Raw genomic sequence first — 13,485 nt, forward strand, 5'->3', positions numbered from 1 at the left:
GTAAAACTTGCTCATCGCACCGAACGCTTAGCTCGCCAACAATGGATTTCAGAAGGTCGACCTAGAGGCAATGACTTTCCTTCATATACGTATTATAAATCTGCCAAAAACAATTTTCGTGCTTGTCAACGCAAAGCATGCGACGACTATATGAATAAAACGTTTGAAGACATTGATAAAGCAGCAGGTTGCGACGTACGTTTATTTTGGAAACTTATTTCACGACGAAAACAGCGTAAAAAGCCAGTACTCTCTAAACTCACCTACAATGACAAATCTAGTGACCTTCCACAAGAAATATCAGATATTTTCGCTGAATACTATAGTGATGTTTAAACACCGTCGCCAGAGAACGACCAAGATATACATTTTAAAACTGTAGTAGATCGAACGTTGCATGACATTCTACAGACACCTCTCAATGAACATTTGGATATACCAGGTGGTTTAGTCTCTATTGACGAACTATAAAAGGCAATAAATAATCTGAAACTACGAAAACCTCCAGGCTTCGACAAATTGCAAAATGAACACTTGCGTCACTGTGGAGCAAAATTCAAACGTGAAATTCTAAATTTGTTTAATGCATGTTTACCACAAGGTATAATTCCGAAATGTTGGAAACATGGAACACTGGTACCGATTTATAAAGGAGGAGGAAAAGTTAAATCAGATCCTCGGAGTTACCGACCTATTTTGTTACTACCAGCATTACATAAACTTTTTGAATCCGTTCTGAAGGATGGTTTGTCATCATGCTTATCACAACAACAGACTCATTTTCCAAATATACAACAACAAGGCTTTCAATCTACCTAAAGCAGTGTAACTGCTTCATTTAACTTCCAAGAAACTTTATATTATAACCTTGAGCTGAACAGTAAATTGTATGTAGCGTTTTTGGATAATTCACGTGCATTTGACACTGTGTGGCACTACGGTTTGATATATAAACTTCATGAACTAGGAATACACAAAATATATCTGAAAATCATATATGATTGTTACCAAAATATCACAAGTTCCGTAATGTGCAATGGCTTTAATTCTGAGAAATTCAAACTCAAGCAGGAAGTTCGTCAGGGTGGTGTGCTTTCAGGCTTACTATATCTAGTATATATTAACGATCTCCTCAATCAACTTCAATCAGCGAAATCATGTGCCGACATTGGGAACTTGACGACCTGCAATCCGTCATTAGCTGATGATGTTACCTGCATTAATATGACACCGAATGGTCTTCAGGAAATGTTGAATACTGCGTTATGTTATTCTCAGAAATGGAGATTCAAATTCAATCCTGATAAATCGACCGTCGTATGTTATACTCAAAAAAAGAATAAAGAACATTCAAAACTTACCTTTAAACTTGGAAATAATTATCTCAATCCAGCTAATTCCGTGATTACTTAGGCGTATTGAGAACTACTGACTTAAGTTGTGCATCTGACATTAACTTGTCACGTCAAACTGCTAGAAAAGCGTACTTCGCTAGAGTTGGAATGGGTTCCCATCTAATGAATCCATTGACAGTAACAAGTCTTTACAATAAAATGGTTTTACCTACAGTTCTGTATGGTAGTGAATTGTGGAACACTTACACTCAGAAGGATTTATGCAAACTGAACACTTTCCAACACTGTATTGTCAAACACATTCAAGGATTTCATAGAAGGACACGGTCCGACATTTGTGAAAACATGTTGGATTTACCTCGCATTCCAGTCGTAGTCGATAAGCAAAAACTGATGTTTCTACAGAAAGTGTATACCCTCAACACTGATACACTCGCTAAACAAGTGTTCATCTACAGTCTTTTTCAATATTTTCACCATTCATTAAGGAAACAGATTGGATTAATACCGGACATAATAAATATTTTACACAAATATGATCTCCAGCAATACCTTTTGAACTATGTATACTCTGGTGAATTTCCGTCTAAGTTTTCATGGAAAAACATTGTTAATACTGCCATCAATACCTCTGAACTAAACAACAAAATGTTGAGAATACAGTGTGATGATGACTTACAATTTAGATTTAAGGAACTAATAGACCTAGGCAAACCATCAAACTTATGGAAATACGGTCTCATTTCATCTTTGTGCCTGCAAACAGCCAAGAAAATATCAAAACTATGGACTTTATCAATCATATCCGGGAATTGTCAGTTATGTGCTTCATATTCAAATGATATATTACTGCAACAAATTTCAAACTGCCCAGTCTTATATGACAATTGACAATTAATGAATAGAAAACTGTATTGTCTTGTCTTCTGGGACACGACATCTACAGTGAACTTTTAAAATTGGACATTATAACACAATGCAACATACTTTTAGGAGCAAATTGGATTCACGCTGACCCAGACATTATCTTATCCGCAACTGCTCCATTTCTTGTGAACTGTACTCTCTAAAGACATGCTTGTATATACATTTCTATTTTGATTAACATTAATTTTTTCCATTTGCATTATATAATTGTATTTATATGTCTAATATCTCCTTTTGGAGGAATTATGTTACGTATGTATGTATATAATTTTTGAACGGAACGGAGCAGAAACGATTTTTAAAAAACCGGAATCTAACAGAATATTTCAAAATTCCGCTGAAAAATTACGTGTCCGCTACCCTTCCGTTCCAAAAATAACAAGCTCCGCCTACTCTCTATTACGGTTCATAATGTCAACAAAACAGGGTCTCTTGTGGAAATGATCAAAACTTCAATAAAAAATGTAATTTTTGTAGTAAATTTGGTATCAGCATACAGGAAAATGATTCCGGAATCGAACTAGGTAGGTGTGATATGCACAATTTCAACTTGAAAGTCGTAACAAGCGGTTGAAGGGCGGTACTCCGCGGTACCGCTGAATCACCAACTTTTTGTATGGCACATCGTTCTGACTCCAACCGGACATATCAATATCCAAATAAAAAAAGAGGAGGGTTGCAGGATCAAAGGACTAATGTTCGGACTAATGTTTATGAATCCCTCAATAATCAATAAAAATAAAATAAAGAAAGTAAAGCAGTAAGAAAAGCAGAGGGAAAACTGAAAACCTTCACCAAAAATTCCATCGCCAAACGTGGGGCTCGAACCCACGACCCTGAGATTAAAAGTCTCATGCTCTACCGACTGAGCTAGCCGGGCTGACATAATGTGGGTAGCTAAATTCTAAACACATTCGTGTTAATAAATAAAACAATGACGCGCGTTCCCAGTTGATGAATTAAACCACTACCACTATCAAATGCTTCTTTTAAATCTCGATTCTAAATGTCTATCAACTATCCATTATTTCCCATTATCAAATATTTGTAACTAAATTGCGCCTTTCCCGTGGTGCTTTAAAGCCTATGTTGCGCAGTCGTAATGCTGTGACCGCGTGGCCTAATGGATAAGGCGTCTGACTTCGAATCAGAAGATTGCGAGTTCGAGTCTCGTCGTGGTCGGAACCCATTAACAACCTCGAAATTGAACTGACCAGGATGCAAAGCAGGTGCAAAAAATGCAGGAGTACATGTTGATGAATCCTTCAGTAATCAATAAAAATAAATAAATGAAAGCAAAGCAGTAAGAAAAGCAGAGGGAAAACTGAAAATCTTCACCAAAAATCAATCGCCCAACGTGGGGCTCGCATTCACGACCCTCAGATTAAAAGTCTCATGCTTCTTTTTTTTTTCTTGATAAAATTTTATTCACAGAAATATATTTACATATAAAAGAATTATTGAGCTTATCTCCCACTAATTTACATATCACAGATAACAAATATTGAATGTCATATATGTAAGTTAACCTTCCATAGTATATGGTGGAGTTCATGCTAATAGTCAATCACAACATTTTCGTCACAGATACGTAAAACAGTATTTCTTTTCAAGTAGTATTTTTCAAACAATGAAAAGTTCTTTTTATAATACATATAAGCATAATTTACATGTTGCTGAAGTACGGACTTAAAATAATTTACAATATCTAGTACTTTCTTATCTTTCATAGCGCTACATTTCTCCTTTTCACAACACAAAATTTTCTAAATGCTAACTAAGACAGTATTAACAAAATAATAGTTACCGTTTTTATCTTTCTCAGTTAATCCGAGATAACATAGAAAATTAAAATCAAGCATATTAACATATCTTGTAGAGCTATTCCACATAATATTATGTAGGAAATCCTTCAAAAAGTTGTTGAATTTATTAAAACATCTACATGAAATTATAAGATGTTCCAAATCTTCATGTACATCATAACATACTGGACACAAAGAATCAATAGTAATATGACATCTGAATAGTCTCTCCTTCGTAAAAAAAAAACTCTATGGAAAATTTTAAACGATGTTTCAATACAGTCACTTGGTAAAAATGGAAAATTCAAAATATTTTGAACCTTTTGTACATTAAAATCACTGAATACTTCACACCAGTAGCTAACAGCATGTGGCATTATTGAAATAGTTTCTAAGAGCATACCATAAAAAAATTTTGCCGTTCTAGGTAATGAGTATTTTTTACCATTATCATTATATACTACATTAAGAACAGGTTTATTATAGCTATTTGCATATTCTTCAACTAAACTTTTTATCTGTTCTGGAATACACTGTTTAATGTACTGAACTACATTAACAATTCTATCAGCAACTAACCCAGGAAACCTTTGAGAAATTATATCCTGTACATATTTGTTTTTCAAAAAACCTTTTTTTTTACATTCAAATGCCAAGTCTTTAATTTTAACTATTTCTGCATCTACAAAGGGTTTAATATACAACACTTTCCCATCATTTACTATGATTGGATTATAAAACAATGGAATATCAAATACATTATTCACATTTATATCAATATCCATATGAGTACGAATCTTTCCCCAAGCATATAACATACACTTATAAAAATCAGGTAAAATACCTAATTGTCTATTATTAAAGTCACAAAATAGAATTTCCATACCAATATTCATATCTAGAACTTTTGATAAAAAATAAGTGCAAGTATGTTTCCACACTGCATTATAATCATTATCTAACAATCGACTTAAAAATTTAAGTCTAAAAGCATACATTTTGTGAAATATATCTGGAAAATTTAAGTCACTGGTACTGGAAAGATATCGAAACAACATAGGCAACCAATGATGGCTTATTATTCCACGAAAAATCTACACACATTTTAATGTCTAAATAGTATTTCTCATGTATATTAACCACCATTAGAGTATACCCTTATTAACTCATCAACAATGTATTTATAACCGTTACTCTACCCTGTATTGATAAATGTATCATTTTCCAAAAATTCAATAATTTTGAAATAGATTGCACTTTGCAATCCAAATTTAAATTATCACAAACATTTTTGTCTTTGCCAATCCATATACCTAAAAGCTGAAGAACCCCATCACACTCTTTAATATTCCAAGCATCTATTTCTTGTTTCGATATCTTTCCTGTACCAGTGACAAAATTCAGATTTATCTTTATTCAATTTTGCCCCAGATGCTTGTTCATACAAATTTAGAACTCCAAAGGCCTCATTAATTGAATTTTTGTCAGACAATATCAATGTTGTATCATCTGCATGTGAAAATATTTTCTCCTCACCAGATGTATTGGGAATTTGTATACCATAAATTCTACCATTCCTTTTAATCATAATACTCAAGGGTTCAGCAACTAACACATATAACAAAGCTGATATAGGACATCCTTGTTTTACAGAGTTCTGTAATTGAAAATACTTGGACAAAAAACAATTGCATTTGACAGTTTTGAAAATGTCAGTATAAAATATCTTTATCCATGAAATGAATTTCTCCCCAAATCCAAATTTCTGCAATACAGAAAATAAGTAGTCATGTCCATCTCTGTCCAATGCCTTTTCCTGATCAAGTTTCAGCAAATAACATTCCATTACTACTAATTCTATAATATCTCTGACACTTACAGTAGTATCAAAAATATCTTCACCAATAATACAACAACTCTGATATGGTGATATAATCTTTGGTAATACAAATTTAATTCTGTTGGCCATTACTCTTGCTAAAATTTTATAATCAACATTTAACAGTTATAGGTCTGAAGTTTTTCAAGTCAGACTTGTCACCTCTATTCTTATAAATCAGGTTAATCATTCCATATCTCATAGATCTTGACAAAATGTTTTTTTCTCCAATACAGTCATAAATATATTTCAATACAGGTTTCAACTCACTAAAAAGTATAAATAAAATTCTACAGTGTTTTACCCTTTTTCATGCCTTTTATAGAGGTTTCAATTTCATCACTAGTAATTTCACAATTTTCAATATCACAATCTTCAACACTAACGTTAACACAGTCTAACATTTCCTCTATTGCCTCATGATCAGTTTGATCACAAGAAAAAAGTTTCTCATAAAAATTGTGTACAACATCTAACATTTCAACAGAATCATTGACAACAATACCATCACAATTTTTTAAACTACATTTCATATTTCTGTTTTGTCTATGTTTCTCTAAACTTAAGAAATAAGCTGTGTTCTCATCACTTACAATTGAGTACTGACATTTTGATTTAATAATAGCACAATTACATTTGTGTTTTTTCTAAACTTTCTAATTCATCTTTCAATTCTAAATATTTTACATGATCAATTGACATACTACAAGCTGACTTCTTTTTGTTTCTCTTTTCTGTATATTTTGCTGACTTTCTTTACTCTATATTTCAAATTATCCTACCAAATAAGTGGTTTGACAAATAAAAATCAGAACCAATTTCATCCAGTAAAATCTGTCTAATCTTTTCAACATAAACATCATCATCTAATAAGGTTTTATTAAAAACCCAAACACCAGGTCCTTTTTTCGACCTCAGAGAAATCAAGTTTCATATTTACAATGCTATGATCACTAAATCATGTTTACTATAAAAATATTCTTTATACATAGTTTTAAATTACTAGATAACAAAATATAATCAATCAAGAAAACCTTGAACCTCCTGTTTTCTGGAAAACATTTTGACATTCACACTTCTATTTCTCCATACATCAAATAAACATTTATCATTCATCAAATTAGTTAAAAATTTTACAGATTTATCTGCACAAAAAGTAGTTTTTCCACTTCTATCTAAAGGACAGAACGCAGTATTGAAATCTCCTGCAACTATAATATATTCATCTCCACATATTTTGTCTTTACAACCATTAAAAATGTACATTTATCACTGATACTATTATAAGCATACACATTGATTATATCAACATTTTTATCTTGAACTTTACCTTGAATATGCAATAATCTTCCACATATACTATCACAAACTTTAAAAACATTTCTCAATCTTTTACTTAAAAGAATAGCCACACCTTGTCTATTATAGTTACTATTACTAGCAAAAATATCACCACCCCATACGCTACTGTCATTCTATATATTTTTATATAAATCATCATTCCAGAATGTTTCTTGTAAACATACAACATCATATTTCCTTTCATTACACAATGTAAAAATACACTCTCTTTTGTTTTTGTCACAAAGATTATTACAATTAAGGCTTATAAAATTAAAAGAAGCCATCGCAAAACAAAAATGTAAAATAACAAACAAATAACACTCCATTGTTCCTTATTTCAATTTTTTAATGTATATTCGATAACCTTGCTGCTTTCAGATTAGGCTTTATATTAATCTTACTACGCCTCTTAACACCCAAGCCAGTTTTTTCTAAGCTACAAGAGTAAAATCATCTTCACTTGCCCCTTGACTACTATAAGTCATCAGGAAAGTGTCCATTTCGAAGTCGTCAAAAGTGTCACTTAGAACACTTATTATTAAGGCATTTCCTGCTGACATGACCTTGCTCTCCACATTCACAACACTTGAATTCAGGACAGTCCTTATCCATGTGGTCAGGACTAAAGCAACCATTACAAACTTTTACTTGGTGATTATGAATCACGCGGTAATATGCAGTCTCTTTCTCATTGACTGAAAACGTCATTGAATATGGGATTTACTTTATATTCTTGTTCCATCATCAATATTGTTCTTTGGTTTCATTTTATGCTTCTTAATAACAAAAACAATTTCAACATCAATTTTATTAAATCTATCCACAATTTCCTCATCAGTCACATACATACTCAAATTAAGTATCGAAACTAATCTAAAGCTAGATTCCAATTCACTCACTTTGCATCTTTTTCCATCCACAGTCAGATCACCGAGTACTGGTTCCATCATCTGCCTTTCTCGAAATACAATTTCATATCCGTAACCAGTTTTTGGCACACATGCAATTACACTTCCTATACCACATTTCGATTCAATGTCATCTACTAACAAATCAGGCTCTACTTTTCCAAAACCCTCCAGAGCACAAACAATTAACAGTTTTCTCCTTAGAAAACATAATTTCAGTCGTTTGAATATGTGACTGAAATTAATTTCTTCTGAATTGTCGGTTCATAGGGGCGTTATATGATCTGCGCGTGATTGGGAGTTTTTGGTGGTTAATTTCATTCAGCGCGACAGGGTCCTCTCGATTAGTCTAGTAAATTTTTGTTCCGTGCTTTCCGTCTTGCTTTCAACATGAACACTGAAGGTGATGATAGCATTTCACTAAGAACTGTGTTAAATGCCGTTAATCAACAGGCCAAAGATGTCGAAGCGATAATTGATGCAAAAGTCACTGAGAAAATCGCAGGAATTAGGGAAGAACTTCAAGGTGCAAACCAACTAGTTAAGTCGCAGGTCAAAAAGTTGAAAACTGACGCTACTTACAAATGGAAGTATGAAGGTAACAAGGTCCAATTTGATTTTAATACTGAGAACCTTGAAGAATTAGTTCAGTCTCTGTGGGCTGTAGACAATGGGAAAACTGATTATGCTCGTGATCTTATTTCCACAACCACTGATAAAATAAAACACCACAACAAGCTCATAAAGATTGCTGACACTTCGGAAGGCGGGTGGGACACAGCAAAACAGTATGATGCAAACCCCATAGCTAGTGATTCCGATGATGAGGCCAAAATCATCCGCGCAGATAAGAGGGCCGTTCGTAAGAAGAAGGCTAAAGCTAAGGAAAGGAGTTCTACTTCAAAACCTAGCGCCAGTAATCAGTCACTCCTAGGAAATGCACCTGGCTTTATTCAGCCGTCCTTTCGTGGGCTCCAGCAACCTTGGTTCTACAATGCCCCCGTTCAAGGATTCAACGCTGGTAAGATCCAAAGGGGAGAGTGCTACTCCTTCGTACACCCACTACAGATCGAGTTGTCCATACGTCAACGGTAGTAACCCAGACGTCGCACAGAACAAGTCACAGTAATCTTTTAAAAGATGAATATCTTACTAGTAGTAATGATTATGTTAATGACATTCAATGATAAACAACTATTTTTAATATGAATTTGGCCAGTCAGATATTATAGTTAAGGGTAGACTTAAAAATAACATTGATTTTTGGATAGATATTGGAGCAGCACAGTTTATTATTGATACTATTAGATACGGGTGTGTTTTGCCTTTTTATTCTAATTCTACATCAGTGTGTTTACCTAACAATAAGTCAGCATTAAATCATGCGGAATTTGTCGATACAGCTATTTTAGATTTATTAGCTAGAAGTTTAATTGAAGAATCTTCACATGCTCCTTTTGTAGTGAACCCTTTAACTGTGTCCGTTCAGTCTAACAGTAAAAAGCGATTGATCTTAGTTTAAGAGAGATTAATAGACATTTATATAGACAGAGTGTAAAATTTGAAGACATGAGGACAGCCAAGCAGTACATTAACTGTAATTCTTATTTATGACGTCCACTCGGCTTATCATCATATACATATTTTTCATCTCCATACTAAATATTTAGCATTTTCATGGCAATTTAATGGCATCAAAAAATTCTTCAAGTTTTTAGTATTGCCATTTGGTTTGTGCACTGCTTGCTATATTTTTACTAAATTAACCAGACCACTCATTAAAACGTGGCGTAGTGAAGGAAAACAGGTGATTATGTATTTGGACGATGGATTAGGTGTACACGATGATGAGGAATCTTGTAAATCTATGGGTATGCAAGTGAAAAATGACTTAATTCATAGTGGGTTTGTTCCTAAAGCTGAAAAATCGCTGTGGACACCAACAAAAACACTTGTTTGGTTAGGTACATACATTGACACTGATAGTGGATTTTTTAGCATTCCTGAAAATCATATTCAGAAGATTATGAACACTATTACTGAAATAGACGATTTGTTAGCCAAAAGAGGCACAGTTTTTGTTAGGAGCTTCATTTGTTGGACAAATTATTTCTACCTCTTTGGTAGTTGGTAATATTGCATATTTAATGCCAAAACATTTATCCATTGATATAAATAGTGCACCTTCATGGAATAGCTACATTCATTTATCTACTGATAGTATTAAACAGATAAACTTTTGGAGGCATAATATAAACATGGTAAATGTTAAACATTTTAAAACTGACGTTTCTTGCCAATCCATAGTATATAGTGATGCCAGTAACACTGGGTATGGAGGGTATTGTGTCGAGAACCCATACAGTATAGCTCATGGAATGTGGTCTGAATTTGAGTTTGGCAACAGTTCTACTTGGCAGGAATTGGCTGCAGTCAGAAATGTATTTTTGTCATTAATTCAATTTTTTTCTGGGAAAACTATAAAATGGTTTACAGATAATCAAAACATTGTCAGTATTGTCAGTAAGGCTACTACCAAGTCAGTTTTGCAGAGATTAGCATTAGACATTTTTGCTATCTGTATTAAACATGGTGTGAACATTGACATGTTTTGGATCCCTAGAGGCGAGAATCAAAGGGCAGACTATTTAAGTTGAATAGTAGACCCCGATGACTTGGGGCATTTCAGATTTAGTCTAATATTGTGGAGTTCCTGTGGGGGTTCGTGAATTTGGTTGGTTTGCGTCTGATGACAGTTTCAAATTGCCAGTGTTTTATTCCAGATATTTGAATGTGCATTCAACTGGTGTTGGCGCATTTACGGTTGACTGGCGAGGGATCAATGGTCTTTTTGTTCCTCCTATTTCATTGATCCCACGCGTATAAGTCTATATGCGATAGTGTGGAGCTGTTGGAACTTTGATTTTACCTTACTGGCCCTCTGCAAGGTACTGGCCAATGCTTTGTCCTTCTGGTGATGGTTTTATAACTGAGGTTAAATATTTTATAGATCTTCCTACTAACAGGGATGCCTATATACCAGGTAGAACTAAGAAAGCCATTTTCGGCAATGTTTATCTGACTTTTCGTATGTTAGCATTACGACTAGATTTTCGGTGAATTACATCTCTCTGATCTAGTATTTTTGAAAGATCTCTCTTGATTTGTATTCTTTTCTTTTAAATTTTGAATTTGTTTGAATACAGATACATATGATAGTTTTATATTATTTGCAACATGTATTTGCATATTTATATAATATATTTGTTATAGTTAGCTTTACACTGTTTTGACAAACAATTAATACTCATAGTTTTTTTTATATTTACACATGTCTTTTTGCAGGCGTTTAGTACCGATTTTGAGAATTTGCCAGATAGTTTATCCAGTACAGTGCATTTACTACCAGATTTACTTTTGGAGTCACGTGCAGTATCTACAACGAAAGATTATTTAGATCGTATAAGTTTTTACGATGGAAAGAATGGGCCGTAGGTAATGGAATCAGTGGTTCCGACATTTTACCGGCGAAACCTTTTCATGTAGCTCTTTATTTGGCTTCATTAATACAGTCTTGCTCTACTGCAAGTCCCGTTATCCAAGCTTTTTACAGTTTGAAATGTTCATTCTTTGATAGGATCGAACATTTCGCCTGTGGAATCCTCTTTAGTTTTAAATGTGTTAGAGGGATCAAAACGTCGTTTAGCAACTAAAAGGAACAACAAAGAACCAATTACGTCAGAATTAATGCAAAATATGTACATTTCGTTATTTTCCGTTGGTAATGTGTACAATCAACGTATTATTTGTGCTTGTCTTGTTGCATATGCCGGGTTTTTGAGAGTTTTAGAATTACTTAGTATTCATAGAAGTGATTTAGTAATAAATGATCTATATATGTCAATTTTTATACAAAAAAGTAAAACGGATATTTACGGAGATAAAAATTGGGTTTTAATTTCCCTGATTAGTTCAAATTGTGTCCAGTTAAGAATATGGAATTATATTTACAGTGGACAAATTTCCGGGTGAATTCAGGTACGTTGATTTTCCGAAATCTATCAAAGTGTAAGGTAGGTTATGTGCTGCGCGAGAAGAACAAACCACTATCGTATTCTAGAATGTGTGAGCTTTTCATAGAAGCCTTTCAACCATTCGTTCCTGACATTACAAAATATGGCCTTCATAGTTTAAGGTCTGGCGACGCAAGTATATGTGCAAACTTAGGCATCCCTGATCGCCTGTTTAAGAGACATGCAGATAGCGATCAGAGACAGCGAAAGACGGTTATGTAAAAGATTCCGTGAATGACTTGTTGAGAGTTTCGCAAAATTTAGTTTTATAGGGATTTCGTAGTAATTTAGCTAGACAAAATTTTATTTTTAGCTTGTATCTTCCCTTTCTTTGGTTCAGCCCTCGGCTCTGTCGTGCGGTTATTCACTTTAAGTAATTTTTCTCTTATTTTGCCATATGTATGACAGATATCTAGCAGATATGCTATACGTTACTGATATGATGGTATGATTTCGTTGTTCGTTCTCTATGGCGTTAAAGGTTGAAGAAATATAATTTCAGTCGTTTGAATATGTGAATTACACTGAAATTAATTTCTTCTAAATTGTCAGTCCATAGGGGGCGTTATATGTTCTGCGCATGATTGGGAGTTTTGGCGGTTAATTTCATTCAGCGCGACAGGGTCCTCTCGATTAGTAATTTTTTTAACGGAATTTTATCTAGCTGATATTGCTATTTTCTTGATTATAATTCTTTTTACTGATTGATATATATGAATTTGATGAACTGATAATTACATATATTTATAATGTGTTGATTATATAATTGGTTTATAACTATATTAAACCAGCCCTCGGCTCTGTCGTGCGGTTATTCACTTTAAGTAATTTTCTATTATTTAGCCCTAAGTATGACAGATATCTAGTAGATATGCAATACGTTACTGATATGATGGTATGATTTTGTTGTTCGTTCTCTATGGTGTTAAAGGTTGAAGAATTCCGATCAAAATTAGCCGACTTTCCATTGGACATGTCTGGTCCACTTCCGTCAAAGTTAGCCATTAGTTTTTAGTAAGATCTCCAAATAAAAATCAAACACACCCTTCCTCCCCCTTTCTCCTGCAACGAAATCACAGGAAAAGGGGCAAACAGACAATTGTTTCTATGCAAACTGTTATCACATTCAATCAATAATCAAAGAGCAATCTTCAGAAAATGTTTATGAACACAGATAAGGCCATGAACTCACCA

At 33.6% G+C, this 13,485-nt stretch overlaps 2 non-coding genes and 2 pseudogenes across 2 annotated transcripts; 3 read left to right on the forward strand and 1 right to left on the reverse strand.

Annotated features, from left to right (window-relative positions):
• Positions 1-3,089: 3,089 nt before the first annotated feature.
• Trnak-uuu (transfer RNA lysine (anticodon UUU)) lies at positions 3,090-3,162 on the reverse strand. Its single transcript has one exon. It is a non-coding gene; the product is annotated as a tRNA-Lys (tRNA).
• A 229-nt stretch (positions 3,163-3,391) lies between these two features.
• On the forward strand, positions 3,392-3,464 carry Trnar-ucg (transfer RNA arginine (anticodon UCG)). The gene has a single exon. It is a non-coding gene; the product is annotated as a tRNA-Arg (tRNA).
• A 6,308-nt stretch (positions 3,465-9,772) lies between these two features.
• LOC148625299 (uncharacterized) lies at positions 9,773-11,338 on the forward strand (annotated as a pseudogene).
• A 92-nt stretch (positions 11,339-11,430) lies between these two features.
• Positions 11,431-12,563, forward strand: LOC148625300 (uncharacterized; annotated as a pseudogene).
• The last annotated feature ends 922 nt before the right edge of the window (positions 12,564-13,485 follow it).

This window comes from Perna viridis, chromosome 2 (assembly GCF_037379345.1).
Source record: "Perna viridis isolate PV_CMFRI_1.1 ecotype Kerala chromosome 2, ASM3737934v1, whole genome shotgun sequence".
NCBI lineage: Eukaryota > Metazoa > Mollusca > Bivalvia > Mytilida > Mytilidae > Perna > Perna viridis.